General features: G+C 44.0%; 1 protein-coding gene across 1 annotated transcript in view; it reads right to left on the bottom strand.

The window, feature by feature from the left end:
- Positions 1–21,102: 21,102 nt before the first annotated feature.
- Positions 21,103–21,173, bottom strand: part of HNRNPD (heterogeneous nuclear ribonucleoprotein D) — a 29,142-nt gene continuing 29,071 nt past the window's right edge. Inside the window, 1 exon segment of the mRNA XM_077476165.1 lies at positions 21,103–21,173. This exon segment is cut by the window's right edge and continues 262 nt beyond it. The gene's annotated coding sequence lies outside the window, so the exon portion shown is untranslated.

The following is a 21,173-nucleotide window of genomic DNA, read 5'->3' as shown; positions in this document are numbered from 1 at the left end:
TAGTCCTAGCCACTGGCGGGCAAAACCACGCATTGGGACATACAGCCAGCTACTAGCGGTTGACCATTTGCCCAAGAAAGTCCAGCTTATGTTGTCTTACCTTGGCCTGGTATCGATCGTGGCAGGAGTGGTGAGTCTGTTCCAGTTTTTCTGATGGCAGCATTTTTTGTAATTTTCTCCCTGTTTTTGTGTTGTTTTTTCCTTGCGTCTCCTTCCTGTGTTTCTCCCCACATGCTGTCGGATGCAGCGTGGCTGGCAGGCATGGCGGCTGGTTTCGTCTGCGTTCCAGCCGCTGTTCGCTTCCTGATTTTTAGTTCTCGCGATCATTCTGCGCATGGGACAGGCATGGGGGCCTGTTTACTGCTCATTTTCTTCTGACTGGTTTGCTTGTTTTTTCAGCCCTGATGGATCTTTCCAGGAGTATGGACTCGTCACCGCCTGCTAGTGGCCAGCCCTCTCACAACAGCTACTTGGTAGGGAGTTCCACCTGGGCGTTTGCTTTTTGGGGGGGGGGGGTTGGTGGAGCATCAGTTTGTCTGTTGTCTCCATTAACACAGATGTACCTTGTTTTTCTTGTTTTTTTTTCTTGTTAGCCCCCCTAGGTCTACCAAGCATCACAGTTTTCGCAGAGAAAGTGATTGTTGAAAATTGCATCACCGGCATTCCCACGGTTCTCCCTCAAGGTCGAGACACCGTAGCCAGGAACCATCTCGCCCTTCCAAGGATCACTCCAGTCATGCAGCTGTTGGAGGTAATGAAGCATTACCTGGAAGTTACGGGCTCCTTTCTGTCAGTCGGATCATCTTTTTGTTTTGTTCTATGGAAAGAACAAGGGCCTCTGTCAGATCAATTGCTGCGTGGATTGTACAAGCAATTCAGTGGGCATATAGAAAGAAGGACTTGGCCCCTCCTGAGGTGGTAACAGTGCACTTAACTAGAAGTCTTTTGACCTTGTGGGCAGCTTCACGCCATGTTGCACCTGAAGTGATCTGCAGAGAGGCATCCTGGTCAGTGATTTATACCTTTATGTCTCACTATTGTGTTGAGCCAGCTGCTCTATCCTCAGTTGATTTTGGTGTTAAAGTACTGTCGGTTGAAGGTGTTAAATCTTTGTTTCAGCATTTTGCCCACCCGGGCATGTACGGCGAGTTATTTCCCACACGTTGGCTGCCATGGAGTCTGTCAGGAAAACAGAAAATTCCTATAAAAATACTTACCATAATTTTCCTTTACTGATGGACTCCATGGCAGCAGGAGTTCCCTCCCAAATGGCCGGAGTAGGCTAGTTATCAAACACGGCCGCTGGTGAGGAGCAAAGATTTATGGGAGTGATGTCCTATAGGGTAGTAGAGGCAGGACTAAACCCACACGTTGGCTGCCATGGAGTCCATCAGGAAAGGAAAATTACGGTAAGTATTTTGATAGGAATTTTCCGCTTTCTATGGGTTCTTCTTCCTCAGTCAGGTGGTTTGCTGAGATCTGGGCCATGTGCCGAGAAGGATACTTGTGGCTTTCTGCCCAGTAGGGGTAGTGTTTATATCCATACTGGGTGGCAAGTATGGCATGGACCATAGGGTGAGTACATGGATTGAAAACTGGCTACAGGGGCGAGTTCAGAGGGTGGTGATAAATGGGGAGTACTCGGAATGGTCTGGGGTGGAAAGTGGTGTCCCCCAGGGTTCTGTCCTGGGACCAATCCTATTTAATTTATTAATAAACGACCTGGAGGATTGGCTAAACAGCTTAATATCTGTATTTGCAGATGATACTTAGTAAATAGTTAAGCAGGGCAATAACTTCTCCGCAGGATGTGGAAACCTTGCAAGATCTGCACAAATTAATGGGGTGGGCAGCTACATGGCAAATGAAGTTTAATGTAGAAAAATGTAAAATAATTCATTTGGGTAGAAAAAAATATGAATACAATCTACTCACTAGGGGGAGAACCTCTGGGAGAATCTAGGATGGAAAGGGACTTGGGTGTCCTAGTAGATGACAGGCTCAGCAATGGCATGCAATGCCAAGCTGCTGCAAGTAAAGCAAACAGAATATTGGCATGCATTAGAAAGGGGATTAACTCTAGAGATAGGACGATAATTCTCCCACTCTACAAGACTATGGTCTGGCTGCACCTGAAGTATGATCTTCTCTGCCTTCACCTTGGTCACATCTCTAGAGACGCTCTCCTGTGTTCCTGTTAAAGACTTACTTGACTGATGTTCTTTCTGGCTCCAGATCCTGCTTGCTGTTCTACTACGCTGATCTCTGGCTCCCTGACGTTTTGGCTTGTCTGACTATCCATTCCGGTCCTAAACTCTGGCTATGTTTTGACTACGTTTACTTTGTTACCTTTTTTATTATTATTAAACAAGTGTGATTTAACTGTCCTACTGTCTCAGTGTAAATCATAGTTTGTGACAGTAGGCAAAGGCCATGAATACAGAAGATGCACGTAATTCACTTGTTGGTAATATTTTTTCCAGATTGGATGACCAGGCTCACCACATGGATCACTTTGCCATGGCGTTACAGACGCTCCTGAGTCACACGGCTCACCTGTAATCTCCCACTGTGGCTGCTCCGGTAGAATCTATGTTGCAGGCTGACCCTGCTGTTGCCTCAGTCTCTGTGCAGGCACCTGCCTTGAGTATTACCTCTATAAGAGGTATGTCTGGTTTTGCTCCGCTTCCCCAGCGATTTGGGGGCAATCCAGTTCAATGCAGAGGGTTTCCCAACCAGGTTGAGATATACTTTGGGATGCTGCCCCAGGCGTTTCCCATGGACAGAAGCAAAGTAGGTTTTGTGATATCTTTGCTTTCTAAGAGAGCCTTGACCTGGGCAAACCCTCTATGGGAGATGCAAAAAACAGTTGTCTTGAGTTACCCAGAGTTCGTGGCTTCCTTTAAAAGGGTATTAGCATTCCTGCACGCTCCATTTCTGCTGTCAAAAGCCTCATGTGCATTAAACAGGGTATGAGAACTGTTGCCGATTACGCCATTGACTTCCGTACCCTGGCAGTAGAGGCTGCGTGGAACAATGAAGCCCATGTGGCTGCTTTTTCTCACAGTCTCTCGGATAACATGAGAGATGAGACAGCAGCCCGAGACATACCCACTGAGCTGGAGAGGTTGATCTTGTTTGCCATGCTTATTGATTCCAGACTCCGAGAGAGACCTTCCTTTAAGGAGTGCTTGCGGAAGCCTCCTGTACCTTTGGCTTCGAGCTTGCAGTCCCACCCTTGCCTCCCTCGCCTCCTGGTACCGAGTCTGTCAGTGAAGGTGAACCCATGCACTTGGGCTTCACACGTCTCTCTGTGATGAGAGAGTCTTTAGAAGGAGGGAGAGATTGTGCCTTTATTGTGGCCAGGCAGGTCACTTTTTGAAGTCTTGTCACATACAGACTTTAGGTGACCTTGTTTCGTCCCCAGTTATCCAGAAGGATAAGCCCCTAGTTCTGGTTACTCTTTCTCGGGCTGAGCCGTCCGATACAGATACATGCTCTAATTGGCTCTAGGGCAGCAGGCCTGTTCGTTGATGCTGCCTTTATATCAAAGCACTCGACTCCGCTGCAGCTGGGTGACACTCCACTTACCATTGAGGCTCTTGATGGGAGACCTCTACAGCCTGCCCATGTGACTCATGAGACTGTTCCGTTGTCCATGGCTGTAGGGGCTCTTCACCATGAGATAATCCAATTCAGAGTTTTTTCCTCTTCTAAGTTTTCATTGGCTAATGCCGCGTACACACGAGCGGACTGTATGGCGTACTTAGTTCATCATACAATCCGTCGTACTTTCGACTGAACGGACTTGACCACACACGGATGCACAAACAGTCCGTCGAAAGCTTGCGCGATGACGTGTACAGCACGTACGACGGGACTAGAAATAGGAAGTCCAAGACACAGCAAAGCACCCTTCCGCCGTGTAAATCCTTTCTGGGCATGCGCCATTCTTAGTCCGTCGAACTAGCATACTGACGAGCGGATTGTCCGCTGAAACCAAAGTACGACGGACAGAATTTCGAAAAATCCGAAATTCTTAGTACGCCGGACTGCACGCTGAAAAAGTCAGCTGAAGCCCACACACGTGTGTTTCGACGGACTAAGTACGCCATACAGTCTGCCCGTGTGTACGCGGCATAAGTTTCAGCCCCCCATCAGTCATACGCCAGAATAGACCATATTCTGGTACCCTTATTCCATCGACACAGAATGTGACTATAATCGACACTGCCTGGTCAGACCACTTACTAGTCCTTCTCCTTTCTATGCAAAACTGCCTCACTAGGCCATCCGGTTCGTTCTGGCATCTGAATGAATCCATCCTGAGTGACCCCATTAAAACCACCGAAATAGAGAAATCCCTGAAGGAATATTTCCTACTGAACAATGTAAATTACATCTCCCCCGAGACACTCTGGCCTGCCCACAAAGCCACCATTAGGGGAAAAATCATCAGCATAGCAACTCAACTAAAGAAAGACTTAAGCCCCATACACACTATACTTTCTTCCCCATACACACTATCAGATTTTCTGCTGTTTTTTTCCTTCAGATTTACCAAAACTATGTAGTGCAAGAGCCTGCCTGATTGCATACAAATTGAACTCCTTAGGTTTGACCTCATATTATATTGTTTTGGTAAATCTGAAGGAAAAAATCAGCAGAAAATCTGATAGTGTGTATGGGGCTTAATAGACATTAAAAAACCGTAAAAGACTTTTGCTGCCATACAAATCAAACATAAGATGTGCCCCTCTGAATCCCTGATAGATCAATTGGACGCAGTCAGGCTGGAATTGAATTTAGCCCTTGCGGTAAAAGCAGAGAAACACATCCACTGGAGTGGAGCTAAATTCTACCACCAAAAAGATAAAATGCTGGCCTCTAAGCTATCCCCACAACTGCGTACCCACTGCCTTCCCAGGATTAGAGTAGCAGGCAATCCTCCCTCGCCGACCCCAACAAGGTACTAGAGGCCTTCCGTGGTTTCTATACCAACCTCTATAGCATGACCCCCATGGATAAGGACCCCTTGATATCTGGGTTTCTCTGAGACCTACCGATACCAACTCTAACTAATGAACACAGGGATGTTATGGAGGCAAGCATCTCTGTTGAGGAAATAAGGGAGGTCATTAAAAACCTTAAAACAGGCTTGGCTCCTGGGCCCGACGGTCTATCCGTGCCATAGTATAAAGCCTTCGCAGACACGTTAGCACCTAACATGAAAAAATTCAACACAAAGGCACAGGGATCCTCAGCTCAATACTGGCTAAATATCGGTAATCCCCAAACCAAATAAGAACCCTGAAGAGGTTGAGAATAATAGACCAATCTCCCTCATAAATAACGACCTCAAGATTTTGACAAAAATCCTGGCCAATTGCTTAGCCTCCTTCATAAATCGGTACATCCATAAAGATCAAGTAGGGTTCATTCCAGGCAGACAGGGGCTGGAACAAATCAGAAGGGCCATTGATCTAGTCTCCCTTCTACAATCAGGATGGGACAGGTGCCCCAAACAAGAAGTGATGCTTCTATCCTTAGACCTGCACAAGGCCTTTGACACAGTCGAATGGCCTTATCTATTCACTTTCCTGGAGCAATGGGGATTCAGAAATCGCTTTCTTGGCATTCTACACTCCCTCTACTCTACACTAACAGCATGGATTCGCCTCAGTGTGCACCACTCTAAACCTTTCAACATATCATGGGGCACTAGACAGGGATGCCCCCTACTCCCTTTAATATTCGCTATAGCCATTAAGACACTGGCAGTTGCGATTTGTTCCAATCCCAATATCCAAGGAATTTCCTGTGGTTCCCAAATACACAAATGCGGCCTCTTCACAGACGACATGCTATTATTCATAACTTCATCTATTATGTCCCTTCCCAACCTCTGTAAACTCTTGAATGATTTTGCAAAGGCATCAGGTCTCTGGGTTAACTATGACAAATCCCATGCCCTCAACATATCTCTAAAACCAGACACAGTGGAGACGCTGAAAAGCTCCTTTAAGTTTAGATGGAATGTCTCTTCAATAAAATACCTAGGGATTAACCTTACCGCCAAAAAAGACCAACTGTATCCAGAAAACTTTCCACCGACATACCAGAGACTTGATTCAGAGTTCAAGAACTGGGCCAGTAAAGCACTATCCTGGCTGAGTAGGATCCACTCAATAAAAATGACACTCCTCCCCAGACTGCTATATTTATTCAGAGTTATCCCGATTAACCTAAGGAAGGACCATTTTCAATCTCTCCAAAGGAAAGTCATCATGTTTATCTGGGGAGGAGCAGGACATAGGTTGCCAAGAAACACTCTATACTGACAGCGTACACAGGACAGATTAGAGCTGCCAAGATTACTTTCAGGTACTATCAGGCGGCGAGACTTGCCCAACTTTCTACAGTCTATTCCAGAACCGAAAAACCAGACTGGATCCAAATAGAGACAGGCGGCTGCCACCTATACCCTCGACTATTTACTATGGATCCCCTCCAAGGAAAGACCCCACCATACTCTCACTGATCCTTTCACAATCCCTAACCTTGGAATAAATTGAAAACCCATCCATCCTTAAACTCTGACTGCCGTCTCCTGGCCCACATTTTCAACAAAATAAAGAAAAATGTAGCAGTGCTACATTCTCAACAACCCTGACTTCACTCCTGGTCAGGACATAAAATCCTTCAAATGGTGGTTGGACAAGGGGTTGTATCGGATCGGACACTTCTATAGGACAACAGGCCCAATAACTATAAAGTTCTGTGAGCAACACCTGGAAATCCTGAATGGGGAGCAATTCAGGTTTCACCAAATACAACACTATCTCCACAAAATATAGAAAGGGAAACCCATCCCACCTAGATTCACTCCATACAAGTTATGGTTATGGTCAGGACAAGCCACAGATCGGAGGGGTGGAATCTCTGTTATCTACCAATCACTAGCCCAGAAGGCAGGTAAAACCCCTTATTTGACTGCATGGGAAAATGATCTCCAAATTCAATGGGATCTTGAAAATTTGCAGACATCCTTTTCCAGAGCCTATAAGGGGATAAAGAATATTTCCCTAATAGAATCTAACCTCAAAGTGATGACCAGATGGTATCTGACACCTGCTAAATTAGCCCACAAGTATCCCTCTACAAACCTCCAGTGCTTCAGGGGATGTGAATTGAATGGCTCCATGGCCCACATATGGTAGAAATGTCCCAAAATAAGGCCATTCTGGAAGAGGATGTTTAATCCAATCCAAACAGTGACGGGCCTCCAGATGCATAGAACCCCCACAGTAGCCCTCCTGAATGCTAATATCCCCAAAGACCCCTAAATGGAAGCGCAAATGAATCCACTTCATTCTTCTGGGCGCTAAGCTGACAATTGCCAAGGCCTGGAAACAGCCCGCGGTCTCTTTCTCAGCTGTCAAGAGCAAAATATCTTGGATGATGTCCCAAGAGAAATTAACCAGTGTTCTGCTAGACTCAAAAGCACAGTTTGAATCAACCTGGCAACCTTGGGCCAAACACGTGGGTATTTCCCTTATCCCTGGGATGCAAGCATAACAAGTAAGCTTCAACACTTTCCCTCCAACCCTCTATCTGCTGAATGGCTCCTCGTTCTTTCCCTCCCTCCCTTCTTCTTCTATTTTTGTTTTTTGGATCCACCTAGCATAGGTACGATGTGGCTCTATACTACATTCTGCATGTCAGTGAAGTACAAGTGGCTCCAGGCTCTTAAGTATTAGAACACCCCCAGAAGCTCATAGGCTAGGCGCACATGTGAATTCAACACACGCACTACTCTTTGCCATCCAATGGAATCGGCTACACCCCGGGTGTCCCGGGGTGGCTGTCCAGGCACAGTATGATACCTTTAGGGGTGTTGGGTGGAGCTCCTGGAACCAGGTATCACAAGGCATGTGTATTGTGAGGTACCCTTTGAAAAGCCTCAGAATTATTTCCCTTAACATTTCTCAGTTGCTTTTCATATCTGTCAGTGAATATGCCCTTTCCATGCCTACAAGAGGCACTTTATGTGATTCTGTATTGTATCGCGTTTTTATGTATTGCATGTTTCTTGTTCTTTGTTTTTGATCATAAAAACTTTGAAAGCAAAAAAAAAAAAATCACACAGATAGGTTGGACTTGGGTCTTTTTTCAACCTCACCTATTATGTAACTATTGTTCTATCCTTTTTAACAAAAATCCTTGAAGTATCCTCCTTTGCCATCCTTCTAGCACTTTTATTTGTTTTCCTGTATTGCTTACCTGATTACGAGAAGCTTGTTAATATATTGTGTACTGTACAGTGTATTTCATTCTATTATGTCTTGATATGTTGGAGACTGCTTCTCAAAAAAAGGATTTCTATCAAATAAAAGCAATGGGTTGGATCAGCAGCAGAATTACTGATTCATCACTTTTAGATTTTCCTGAAGTCTAGGCTTACACTTTCTAGAAATATGTATGTTCTGAAATGTTAACCTGTTACTTGACCTAGAAGATTTCAAATAAATATATATATAATTACACACACACACACACAGTGGATATAAAATGTTTACATACCCCTATTAAAATGTCAGGTTTCTGTGATTTTAAAAAAATGAGACAAAGATCATTTCAGAACTTTTTCCACCTTTAATGTGACCTATAAACTGTACAACTCAGTTGAACAACAAATTTAAATCTTTTAGGTGGAGTGAAATAACAACAAAAAACTAAACTATGATGGCATAAGTGTGCACACCCTGTAATGGAAATTTGTAAGTTCTGTATATAATTGTATTCTATTTTATATGTATTGCACAATGCCCTCACTGTGCACACGGCACTAATAATGTTTTCAGTACATGTTTTGCATTCTTTCAAGTCCTGATTAGAATTAGCCTGCCTATGTAACGCCCCTTGTTACCATAAACGTACAATTGTAATATTAATGTGATACCTACGTAATCATGTGTATAAAAACCTTTAAATGCGTCTTTATAAAGGAGAACAGTTATTTGGAAAGATGCTGAGCGTATCTTGTGTGTCTGTTCCCTACTGCAGTAGTTATTCATTTGGAACCACTAATCAATATGAGGATAGGAGTTGCCTATCTATAAAATATCTAAGTCACCCTTAACCACTTGCCGACCGCCTCACGCCGATGTACGTCGGCAGAATGGCACGGGCAGGCATAAGCACGTACATGTACGTGATTTGCCTCCCGCGGGTCGGGGGCCCGATCGGGCCCCCGCCCGGTGCCTGCGGCGGTCGGTTTTCGTTCGGGAGCGATCCCGGACGAGGGGACGGCCATTCATTCATGGCCACCCCCTCGCGATCGCTCCCGACGAATGGAAATCCCCGGTGACATCACTTCCTCTCCTGTAATGTAAACACAGGAGAGGAAGTGATGTATTCTCTCCTCCGTGTCGGTATTTTTCGTTCCGACACGGAGGAGAGCGGATCAGTGAGTTGCACCAACACATCCCACACACAGTAGAACATGCCAGGCACACTCACACCCCCCCTTTACCCCCCGATCACCCCCCCAATTACCCCTGCCCCCCCAGTCACAGTGACACCAATGTCATTTTTTTTTTTTTTTTTGCATTGGTGTCATTTGTGACTGTAATAACTGTTAGGGCAGTTAGGGTTAGCCCCCTTTAGTTCTAATGTACCCCCCTAACCCCCCCAATAAAGGTTTAACCCCGTGATCACCCCCCGTCGCCAGTGTCACTAAGGCTGGGTTCACATTGCAGCGGTTTATGAGAACGAATGTGATTCGCACCGCACTGCAGTGCAAATCACATCCGATCTCTGTGCGATTCGAGTTCAGCCATTCGCCGCACCCGCCGCACCCGCCACACCCGCCGCACCCGCCGCAAATTCGCACGGGACCCTTTTTTTGGCCCGCAGCAGAATCGGATCGCATGGGTGTTCACACCATGCGATCCGAGTTTGCAGATCGCACTGCGATATGCGAACTGATCTGGGGGTGTCAGTAACATTTCACTGACACTCCCAGCAGTTCGCATAGGGCAGTGTGAACTGCCGCCGGGAGGCATGTGATGCGGGAACCCGCCGCGGATTCGCGGCGTTTCCGCATCGCTCCAGTGTGAACCCAGCCTAATAAGCGATCATTTTTCTGATCGCCGTATTAGTGTCACAGGTGACGCTAGTTAGGCAGGTAGGTATTTAGGTTCGCCGCAGCTTTTTATAGCGCTAGGGACCCCCATATACTACCGCATAAAGCCCCCTGATTGCCCCCTAGTTAACCCTTTCACCAGTGATCACCATATAACTGTTACAGGTGACGCTGGTTGGTTAGTTATTTTTTTATAGTTTCAGGGCACCCGCCATTTATTACCTAATAAAGGTTTAACCCCCTGATCACCCGGCAGGTGTCATTTGTGACTAATAACTGTTAGGGCAGTTAGGGTTAGCCCCCTTTAGTTCTAAGGTACCCCCCTAACCCCCCCAATAAAGGTTTAACCCCGTGATCACCCCCCGTCGCCAGTGTCACTAAGGCTGGGTTCACATTGCAGCGGTTTATGAGAACGGATGTGATTCGCACCGCACTGCAGTGCAAATCACATCCGATCTCTGTGCGATTCGAGTTCAGCTATACAGATAGTATGGCTGAATTCGTGTCGCACCCGCCGCACCCGCCGCAAACTCGCACGGGACCCTTTTTTTGGTCCGCAGCAGAATCGGATCGCATGGGTGTTCACACCATGCGATCCAAGTTTGCAGATCGCACTGCGATATGCGAACTGATCTGGGGGTGTCATTAACATTTCACTGACACTCCCAGCAGTTCGCATAGGGCAGTGTGAACTGCCGCCGGGAGGCATGCGATGCGGGAACCCGCCGCGCATTCGTGGCGTTCCCGCATCGCTCCAGTGTGAACCCAGCCTAATAAGCGATCGTTTTTCTGATCGCTGTATTAGTGTCACAGGTGACGCTAGTTAGGCAGGTAGGTATTTAGGTTCGCCGCAGCTTTTTATAGCGCCAGGGACCCCCATATACTACCGCATAAAGCCCCCTGATTGCCCCCTAGTTAACCCTTTCACCAGTGATCACCATATAACTGTTACAGGTGACGCTGGTTGGTTAGTTATTTTTTTATAGTTTCAGGGCACCCGCCATTTATTACCTAGTCTCACTAGTGTACCCCTAAATTTAGGGGTGTCTACTTTCTAAAATGGGGTCATTTGGGGGGGGGGGTTTGTGCCATCTTGGCATTTTATGGCCTTCAAAACTGTAACGCCCTTAGAAAGCCTGAAGGCGGTGCTTGGTTTTTGGGGCCCCGTACGCGGCTAGGCTCCCAAAAAGTCCCACATATGTGGTATCCCCGTACTCAGGAGAAGCAGCAGAATTTATTTTGGGGTGTCATTTCACATATGCCCATGGCATGCGTGAGCAATATATCATTTAGTGACAACTTTGTGAAAAAAAAAAAAAGTTTGTAATTTTCCCGCAACTTGTGGCAAAATATAAAATATTCCATGGACTCAACATGCCTCTCAGCAAATAGCTTGGGGTGTCTACTTTCTAAAATGGGGTCATTTGTGGGGGTTTTGTGCCATCTTGGCATTTTATGGCCTTCAAAACTGTAATAGGTAGTGAGAAGTGAACTCAAAAAATTACGCCCTTAGAAAGCCTGAAGGCGGTGCTTGGTTTTCGGGGCCCCGTACGCGGCTAGGCTCCCAAAAAGTCCCACATATGTGGTATCCCCGTACTCAGGAGAAGCAGCAGAATTTATTTTGGGGTGTCATTTCACATATGCCCATGGCATGCATGAGCAATATATCATTTAGTGACAACTTTGTGAAAAAAAAAAAAAAAAAAAAAAAGTTTGTAATTTTCCCGCAACTTGTGGCAAAATATAAAATATTCCATGGACTCAACATGCCTCTCAGCAAATAGCTTGGGGTGTCTACTTTCTAAAATGGGGTCATTTGTGGGGGTTTTGTGCCATCTTGGCATTTTATGGCCTTCAAAACTGTAATAGGTAGTGAGGCGTGAAATCAAAAATTTACGCCCTTAGAAAGCCTGAAGGCGGTGCTTGGTTTTCGGGGCCCTGTACGCGGCTAGGCTCCCAAAAAGTCCCACATATGTGGTATCCCCGTACTCAGGAGAAGCAGCAGAATTTATTTTGGGGTGTCATTTCACATACGCCCATAGCATGTGTGAGCAATATATCATTTAGTGACAACTTTGTGTAAAAAAAAAAAAAAAATTTTTTTTTTGTCATTATTCAATCGCTTGAGGCAAAAAAATAAAATATTCAATGGGCTCAACATGCCTCTTATCAATTTCCTTAGGGGGTCTACTTTCCAAAATGGGGTCATTTGGGGGGGTTTTGTACTGCCCTGTCATTTTAGCACCTCAAGAAATGAGATAGGCAGTCGTAAACTAAAAGCTGCGTAAATTCCAGAAAACGTACCTTAGTTTGTAGATGTGACAACTTTTGCGCAAACCAATAAATATACAATTATTGACTTTTTTTTTACCAAAGACATGTGGCTGAATACATTTTGGCCTAAATGTATGACTAAAATTGAGTTTATTGGATTTTTCTAATAACAAAAAGTAGAAAATATCATTTTTTTTCAAAATTTGCGGTCTTTTTACGTTTATATCGCAAAAAATAAAAATCGCAGAGGCAATCAAATACCATCAAAAGAAAGCTCTATTTGTGGGAAGAAAAGGACGCAAATTTTGTTTGGGTACAACATTGCATGACCGCGCAATTACCAGTTAAAGCAGCGCAGTGCCAAAGTGTAAAAAGACCTCTGGTCATTTACCAGCAAAATGGTCCGGTCTGAAAGTGGTTAAGCTAATACTTTGTTGAAGCACCTTTTGATTTTATTACAGAAGCCGTTTTGGGTATGAGTCTATTAGCATGGCACATCTTGACTTGTCTTCTTTGCAAAAAAACACTCAAAATCAGACCATGGCTTTTGCTGTAGAATGCAACTAAGTAAATGTCAGGAAAGGCATACTAGAACAGCTGAACTTTATTTGGGGTTAATCAGGGGCACTTAATGATGGCAAGTGTGTACCGACTCCCATTTAACCACTTCAGCCTTGAAGATTTGGCTGCTGAATGACCAGGCCATTTTTTGCGATATGACACTGCGTCGCTTTAACTGACAATTGCACGGGCGTGCGACGCTATACCCAAACAAAATGGATGTCCTTTTTTACACACAAATAGAGCTTTTGTTTGGTGATATTTGATCACCTCTGTGGTTTTTATTTTTTGTGCTATATACAAAAGAGCGACAATTTTGAAAAAAAAAACACAGTGGGGATGATTTACTAAAGGCAAATCCACTTTGCACTACAAGCGCACTTGGAAGTAAGGTCGCTGTAGATCTGAGGGGGACATGCAAGGAAAATAAAGAACAGAATTTTTGCTTGTACATGATTGGATCATAAAATCAGCAGAGCTTCCCCTCATTTCAGATCTTCCCCTCAGATCTAAAGCGACTGCACCTTCCAAGTGCACTTGTAGTGCAAAGTGGATTTGCCTTTAGTAAATCAACCCCAACATCTTTTTTACTTTTTGCTATAATAAATATCCCAAATGAAAAAAAACTTTTTTTTATCAAAAATATTGCAATAAGCGTATATTGATTGGTTTGTGCAAAAGTTATAGTGTCTACAAAATAGGGGATAGATTTATGGCATTTTTATTTTTTTTTTTGGTTGTTTTTTTTACTAGAAATGGCGGTGATCATCGATTTTTAGCAGGACTGCGATATTGCGGCGGACAGATCAGACACTTGACACATTTTTTGGGACCAGTGACAATTAAACAGCGATCAGTGCTATAAAAATGCACTGATTACTGTATAAATGTCACTGGCAGGGAAGAGGTTAACACTAGGGGGCAATCAAGGGGTTAACTGTGTTACCTAGGCATGTTGGGGGGGTTGTCCTAATATTGCATTGATTGTTTACAGTAGATTTGTCCTATTATTGCATGGATTGTTTAGGTTTATCCTACTTATTGCGTGGATTGTTTAGGTTTGCCCTATTATTGCATGGATTGTTTTGGTTTTTCTTATTATTGCATGGATTGTTTAAGTTTGTCCTATTATTGCATGGATTGTTTAGGTTTGTGATACTTATTGCATGGATTTTTTAGGTTTGTCACCGACTAGGAGGAGAGAGATATTGGTGTTCATACTTCGGATAAACACACGATCTGTCTCCTCTCCCCTGAGAGAACCGGGATCTTTGCGTCTACAGATCTTAATTCTGAACACAGCTACATCCCCAGTTTTAAGAGGGTGTGCACATTTAACCACTTCAGCCCCAGAAGAATTTACCCCCTTCCTGACCAGAGCACTTTCTGCGATTCGACACAGCATCGCTTTAACTGACAATTGCGTGGTCCCAAACAAAATTGATGTCCTTTTTGGTGGTATTTGATCACCCCTGCGGTTTTTATTTTTTGCGCTATAAACAAAAAGAGCGACAATTTTGAAAAAAAAAACGCATTACTTTTTGCTATAATAAATATCCCCCAAAAATATCTAAAAAAAAAAAAACAAAACTTTTTTTCCTCAGTTTAGGCCGATACATATTCTTCTACATATTTTTGGTAAATTTTTTTTTTTTTAAAAATCGCAATAAGCGTACATGGATTGGTTTGCACAAAAGTTATAGTGTTGGCATTTTTATTAATTTTTTTTTTTTTTAAATGGCAGCGATCATCGATTTTTATTGTGACTGCGACATTATGGCGGACACATTGAACATTTTTGGGACCATTGTCATTTATACAGCAATCAGTGCATACAAATGCACCGATTTCTGTGTAAGAGACACTGGCAGTGAAGGGGGTTAACTACTAGGTGGCAGTATAGGTGTTAAGTGTGTCCTAGGGACGTGTTGCTAACTGTGAGGGGCATGGCTGTTTTAAAGACCACTGATCTCTGCTCCAATCACAGGGAGCAAAGATCAGTGTCACTGTTGCTAGGCAGAATAGGGAGATGCTTGTTTACTTTAGCATCTCCTCGTTCTTCCTCTCCGTGAGGTGATCGAGCCCACGGGACCAGCGACCGGACTCAGAGCTTCCCACACGCACCCCCACCTCTTAAAGGGCAACTTACAGGTAAGTGATTTTTGCCTGTACTTGCCCTTTTGCCGACATATATTGGCGTGAGGTGGTCGGGAAGAGTTTAAGGACTAAGCCTCTTTCTGTGATCTGGGGTATATAAGTTCAAAACTGTTTTTTTTTCTAGAAAATTACTTAGAAAAAAAATACATAATGTTTGGGGGTTCTAACACCCTAAAGAATAAAATGGTGGCCGTTGCAATACTTTATCACACGCGAAGGTGTTACAAGTGCAGTTTTTTTTAATTAAAAAATAAGACAACAGTAAATTTAGCCCGATTTTTTTTTTATATTGTGAAAGATAATGTTAAGCTGAGTAAATCGATACCAAACATGTCATGCTTTAAAATTGCGCCTGCTTGTGGAATGGAGTCTTTTACCCTTAAAAATCTCCATAGGTGACATTTAAAAAAAAATCTACAGGTTGCAGGTTTTGAGTTACAGAGGAGGTCTAGCGCTAGAATTATTGCTCTCGCTCCAACGATCGTGGTGATACCTCCCACGTGGTTTGAACACCATTTTCATATGCGTTCGTCTCTGCACGTGAGCTCGGTGGGATGTGGTGCGTTTAAACTTCTTTTTTTTATTAATTTATTTTACCTTTTTATTTTTACACTGTTCTTTTAAAAAAAAATTGTGTCACTTTTATTCCTATTACAAGGAATGTAAACATCCCTTGTAATAGAAAAAAAAAAAAAAAGGCACGACAGGATCTCTTAAATATGGGATCTGTGGTCAAAAAGACATCAGATCTCATATTTACACACAAAAAAAAGGATAGTTTTTTTATTTTAAAGAGCTATGGGCGGAAGTGAAGTTTTCACGTCGCTTCGCCCTGCAAAGGTATGGAGACAGATGGGGGGCCATCATCCACTCATGAATCTGTCACAGAGACCACTTTTATCTGAAAGCAGACCGCCTGCTGAATTAGAGGTTACCAGGGCTATGGCAGCTAGCTGCTGCCATAACAACGATATCCCTCTTTAAAGTACAGGCGATCCTAAAGTGGTTAAGCAACCACATTTTTAGTTTTACTCCCCCCCCCCAAAGATTTAAGTTTGTTTTTCAACGGAGTTCACATTAAAAGGTGGAAAAAGTTCTGAATTTATCAGTCTCATTTTTTTTTTACATCACAGAAACCTGTACTTGCCTGAACCCGTTCTTTCCTGCGATGTGGACGAGCACACCATCTCCAGGCCGTGTCTCAGGTCCTGATTGGATAGATTGATAGCGGCGCAGCCATTAGCTCCCACTGCTGTAAATCAAATCAAATGATGAGGCCAAGTCCTGCTGTTTGTGTCAATAGACGCTGCAGTAGGACATGGAAGCACACCCGCACAGGTGTCCCAAAGGAAAGGGTTTCTCCGACCAGGCAGTCAAGAAGAGGAAGAGCCATGAGCGCCACCTAGGGACCCCAGAAGAGGCGGATTGGAGCCCCTCTGTGCAAAACCAACTACACAGTGGAGGTAAGCATGACATGTTTGTTATTTAAAGAAAAAAAAAAAACCCTGAAGCTTTAGTGTCCCTTAAAGATAGTTAAATAAACCACACAAATCTTAATGTGCGAGTTGTATTTGTTGAACTGTCTGCGTAGTATTGCCTCTTTCATTTGATAAGCAAAATCTCGCAAATTTTATTCAAAAGAAATCTAGAACGTGGCATGAGAATATATTTTGGATAAAAGAAAAGTTTTTTTATACGTGTGCGTTACGTACAATATTTAGACAAACAGCAAAATAATCTTGGTTGTGTTGTTACATACCCAAAAATAAACAGTGCATAGGTTAACACCACTGGACTGTGCCTGAACTCCGCAGACTTATTGTGTAAAAGTTAGCCATACACCCATCCCCCGCTCACTCAGGTGAGACAACACCTATAAAATACACACTAATAGCGTGGATGGACAAATTTTATGCTGCAGACTATTGTCGGAATACCCCCTGTGAGAAGCAGGCGATCTGCAGTCTGGGCAGCCCGACACTGCTCCTGACAGGATGGGATAACATCAGGCAAGTCTGCATTATGGGCAATGGTCACTCTGCGTTTATGGGCACTACAAAATATTTTAGTACACAATTTGGTTCAGAATATTTTTTTTTTCTCGTTTTCCTCCTTTAAAACCTAGGTGCATCTTATGGTCAGGTGTGTCTAATGGAGCGAAAAATACTGTAAGTCTGTGTATTCAACTTTAGGCCGGGTTCACACTGGTACGACAAGACCGTCTTACAACTGTGGAACCAACTTTGCCCTACGACTTGAAGTCTGACTTTAACAGGAATCCGATTTTGATCCCAGACAATACCAGGCAACGTGTCTGGTATGAAACTTCATGGCAAATTTAAAAATTTTAAAAAAAAACACACACACACACACACACACCATGGGTTTCCCCTCCAAAACCATACCTGACCCATCAGTCTTGCATGGATAACCCCCCCCCCCCCCGAGCGAGTGCACCCTGCCCCCCTCCTGAACCATACCGGGACACATTCCCTCAAAATGGGGGGGGAATGGTGCTTTGGGACAGGGGGGGCCTGGTCCCCCCCCCATCCCAAAGCACCTTGCCCTATGGCCTCTTCCAGACAACCCTGGCCATTGGGGTCTGCAGGCAGGGGGCTTATCGGAATCTGGAAGCCACCTTTAACAAAGGGGGCTCCCAGATCCCGGCCCCCCAACCCTATGTGAATAAGTAGAGGGTACATTATCCCCCCTAGCCATTCACCAAAAAAAAGTCAAAAATAAAAAACACAAATACAATTTATTAAGGCAGCTTCGGCGTTGCTTCCAATTTCTTTTGCCCTCTTCAGCTCTTCTCCGCAGATGTCTTCTAACCCTCGCTCTCCAGTTATTCTCCCATCATTTACTGCCGGGTCTTCTTCACCGTCTTCTCCCTCTGTTCTTCCAATGTTGACTCAAAGCTCTCTCCCGCTCTAATTCTGGGTGCGCGGCGTGCCACTACTTGCATTGCCATGGGGTGGGGTCGCCGGGCAACATCACACAGAGGCTCCTCCCCTTCTGTCATCAACACCCCTTATGACATCACTGCCCCACCGTAAGGGACAGGTCCTCTGGGTGACCTCACCCAATACCAATATAAGTAGTGGCACACCGTGCACCCAGCATTAGGCTCCATGCACACTGGAGCTGATAAACTGCAGTTTATTGGAGTTGTGGAGTTTATGGGCTTTTACAAAAAAACGCCCATAAACTCCACTCTATGTTAGCCTATGTGTCCATGCACACATGGACGTTTTTCAGCTTTAATGAGCAGTGGAGTTTATGGGCTTTTTTCTGAACGCCAGAAATTCGCGTTCAAAGTGCCGTTTTTCACCGCCAAAAAACAGCCAACGCTGATAAACGCTCATAAACTCTATTAAACGCTCATAAACATGCGTTAATTAGTGTTCGGCATTCTATTTTTCAATGCATTGTGGGATTTTTGGAGTGTCCTCTGTGTATTTTTATAAAAAAACGCCCATTAACGCCAACGCTGTAAAACGCTCATAAACGCTAGTACAAAACGCTGTTAAAAGCAAGTTTTTCAACCAGCGTTTTCTGCCAGCAATCTGGCGTCCAGAAAAAGCTTTTTTGAGCTTCAGTGTGCATGGAGCCTAAAGAAGGAAAAAGTTGCATTTGGCTGCTCTGCGTTATGTTGAGTATGGTAACACTTCTCCCCTAGATATTACTTTTTTTTTTTTTTTTTAAGAATCTTCCTCAACTATAATGGTGTTTTCTATTAAATGTTATAGATACAGGCACCGCTTTTCACCGCCAAAAAACGACAAACGCTGATAAACGCGCGTTAGTGTTCGGCATTCTATTTCTTCAATGCATTGTGGGAGTTTGGAATGTACTGTGGGATTTTTGGAGTGACCTCTGTGTATTTTTATTGAAAACGCCCATAAAACGCTAACGCTCATAAACGCTAGTACAAAACGCTGTTAAAAGCAAGTTTTTCAACCAGCGTTTTCTGCCAGCAATCTGGCATCCAGAAAAAGCTTTTTTGAGCTTCAGTGTGCATGGAGCCTTAGAGTGGGAGAGTCAACATCAGAAAAAGAACAGAGGGAGAAGACAGCGGACAGAAGTAGAAGAACCGGAGAGGGCTAGAAGCCCGGCGGAGGCAGAAGAACCAGGGAGGGGAGAAGAAATCGTAAGCGACACCAGAGCTGCATTAATAAAATTACTTAAAAAACCTGCGTACTGTTTATTATTCTCGACCCTTTATTTTTTTGGTAAATGGGTTCCAAAAACCACCAACTTTAAAGCATATCCAAAAACAAAAAAAATTAACAGTATTACAGCATACCAATACTTATATTTGTATGTTGCATTTGTCTCTCCCCCCCCCCCCCCCCCACCACCACATAGGGAGCGTGTTACTATTACATATCACCTATTTTTTTGCATTTGTCAATTATAAAAAGCGCCTTAAAATGGTATATGTTTCACAAATCAAAAAGGGACCAAATTAGAAATGTATTGTTGTATAGTTTAAATTGTATGTAAACTCATAAATTATCATGGGATGCCTTGAAACATTTCACACAGTCATGCTTTACTCACATACCTTCTAAGTATGCAAAATTTGTTAAGGTATGCTGTGATAATCGTTGGGCATCTTAAATCGGAGCTCCACCCTAAAGTGGAACTTCCGATCATCGGATTCCTCCCCCCTCCAGTGCCACAATTGGCACCTTTCGGGGGGAGGGGGGTGCAGATACATGTATAATGCAGGTATCTGCGCCTACTTCCGGGCATAGATGGCTGCAGAATATCCACAGATGTGTTCTGGAAAACGCAGTTCCCAGAACACAACGGGGACCAGTGAACACGTGCAGCGTGACTCGCCCATGCGCACTAGGGAACCGGGCAGTGAAGCCGCAACGCTTCCCTTCCCGATTCCCTGACCGAGGATGGCGGCGGGGTCAGCCGAGAGACGAGCGCTTGCTCGTCATCAGCTGCCAACATAGTGTGCACCCTGGACAGGCAAGTGTCCATTTATTAAAAGTCAGCAGCTGTAGTATTTGAGCGAGTTCTTAAAGCAGAGTTCCACCAAGAGGGGAAGCCCCGCTTATTCCCCCCCTCCCTCCATTTACCACCATTGGTGGTGGTGGTGCGGGGGGGGGGGGGTACCTGGTTTTAGCAGGTACCCATCCCCCCTTCCAAGAAATCTCGCCACAGCAAGATCTTGGTGGCAGCACCAGAGAGTTGATGGAAACATTGGCTGGGGTGCCAACATCACTGGATTCCAGGACAGGAAAGGGTCCTAATATTAAAAGTAAAAGTCAGCAGCTACAGTATTTGCAGCTGCTAAATTAAATTGTTTCGTGGGGGGGGGGGGCTGGACCTCCTCTTTAAAATAAGTGAAGCTCTCAAATGGTTTACTTTGATTTATTTTTAATTGAATAGAATAGTGCTGCGCTATATGAGGAGGGGGGGGGGGGGGGGGGAATAATATTCATCTACATTTTTTTATATTAATTTTATTTGAGTATTTTCTCACTAGGAGTCTTTTCCATATAGATAGATGAATAAAATAAAAATCAGTCTGTCAGATTTTCTATACTATAGGCAACACTGCAGTCACGTTATATAATTTATATATAATTTTTTCACCTTGTATTAAAATAGCCTCATTTGCTCACTTTTACACCCCTCCCCTCATATAGCGCAGTACTATTCTATTCAATAATTCCTTTTCCAGACTCTTGGGTCTGGATAATCCCTCTCAGGGCATGCAGCAGTATCCACTTTCCCCTATCTAATTGGCTGGCGTAGAGATACCTTACCTTACTTAACCATTTATTTTTTTAAACCACTAGAAATCTCATGTATGATTACACAAGGATAATCCAGCTAAAAAAATTACATTACGAGAAATCCAATGTTAAAGTTTGTGTTTGTAAATGCATTAGACTGCACATCTCCCTGTTGTAAAAAATAAAACAAACACCAACACAACGTATTTTACAAAAGTAAAGGAAATTTTATTATGAAGAAAATGGGGTCAAGCTACATCATGATGTGGGCATAC

The sequence above is a fragment of the Lithobates pipiens genome, unplaced genomic scaffold, assembly GCF_037356315.1.
Source record: "Lithobates pipiens isolate NorthernLeopardFrog02 unplaced genomic scaffold, aLitPip1_a1.2 Scaffold_13, whole genome shotgun sequence".
NCBI classification, from domain to species: domain Eukaryota; kingdom Metazoa; phylum Chordata; class Amphibia; order Anura; family Ranidae; genus Lithobates; species Lithobates pipiens.
The sequence above is the reverse complement of the archived record's forward strand: the minus strand, read 5'-3'. Positions and strand labels throughout refer to the sequence as shown.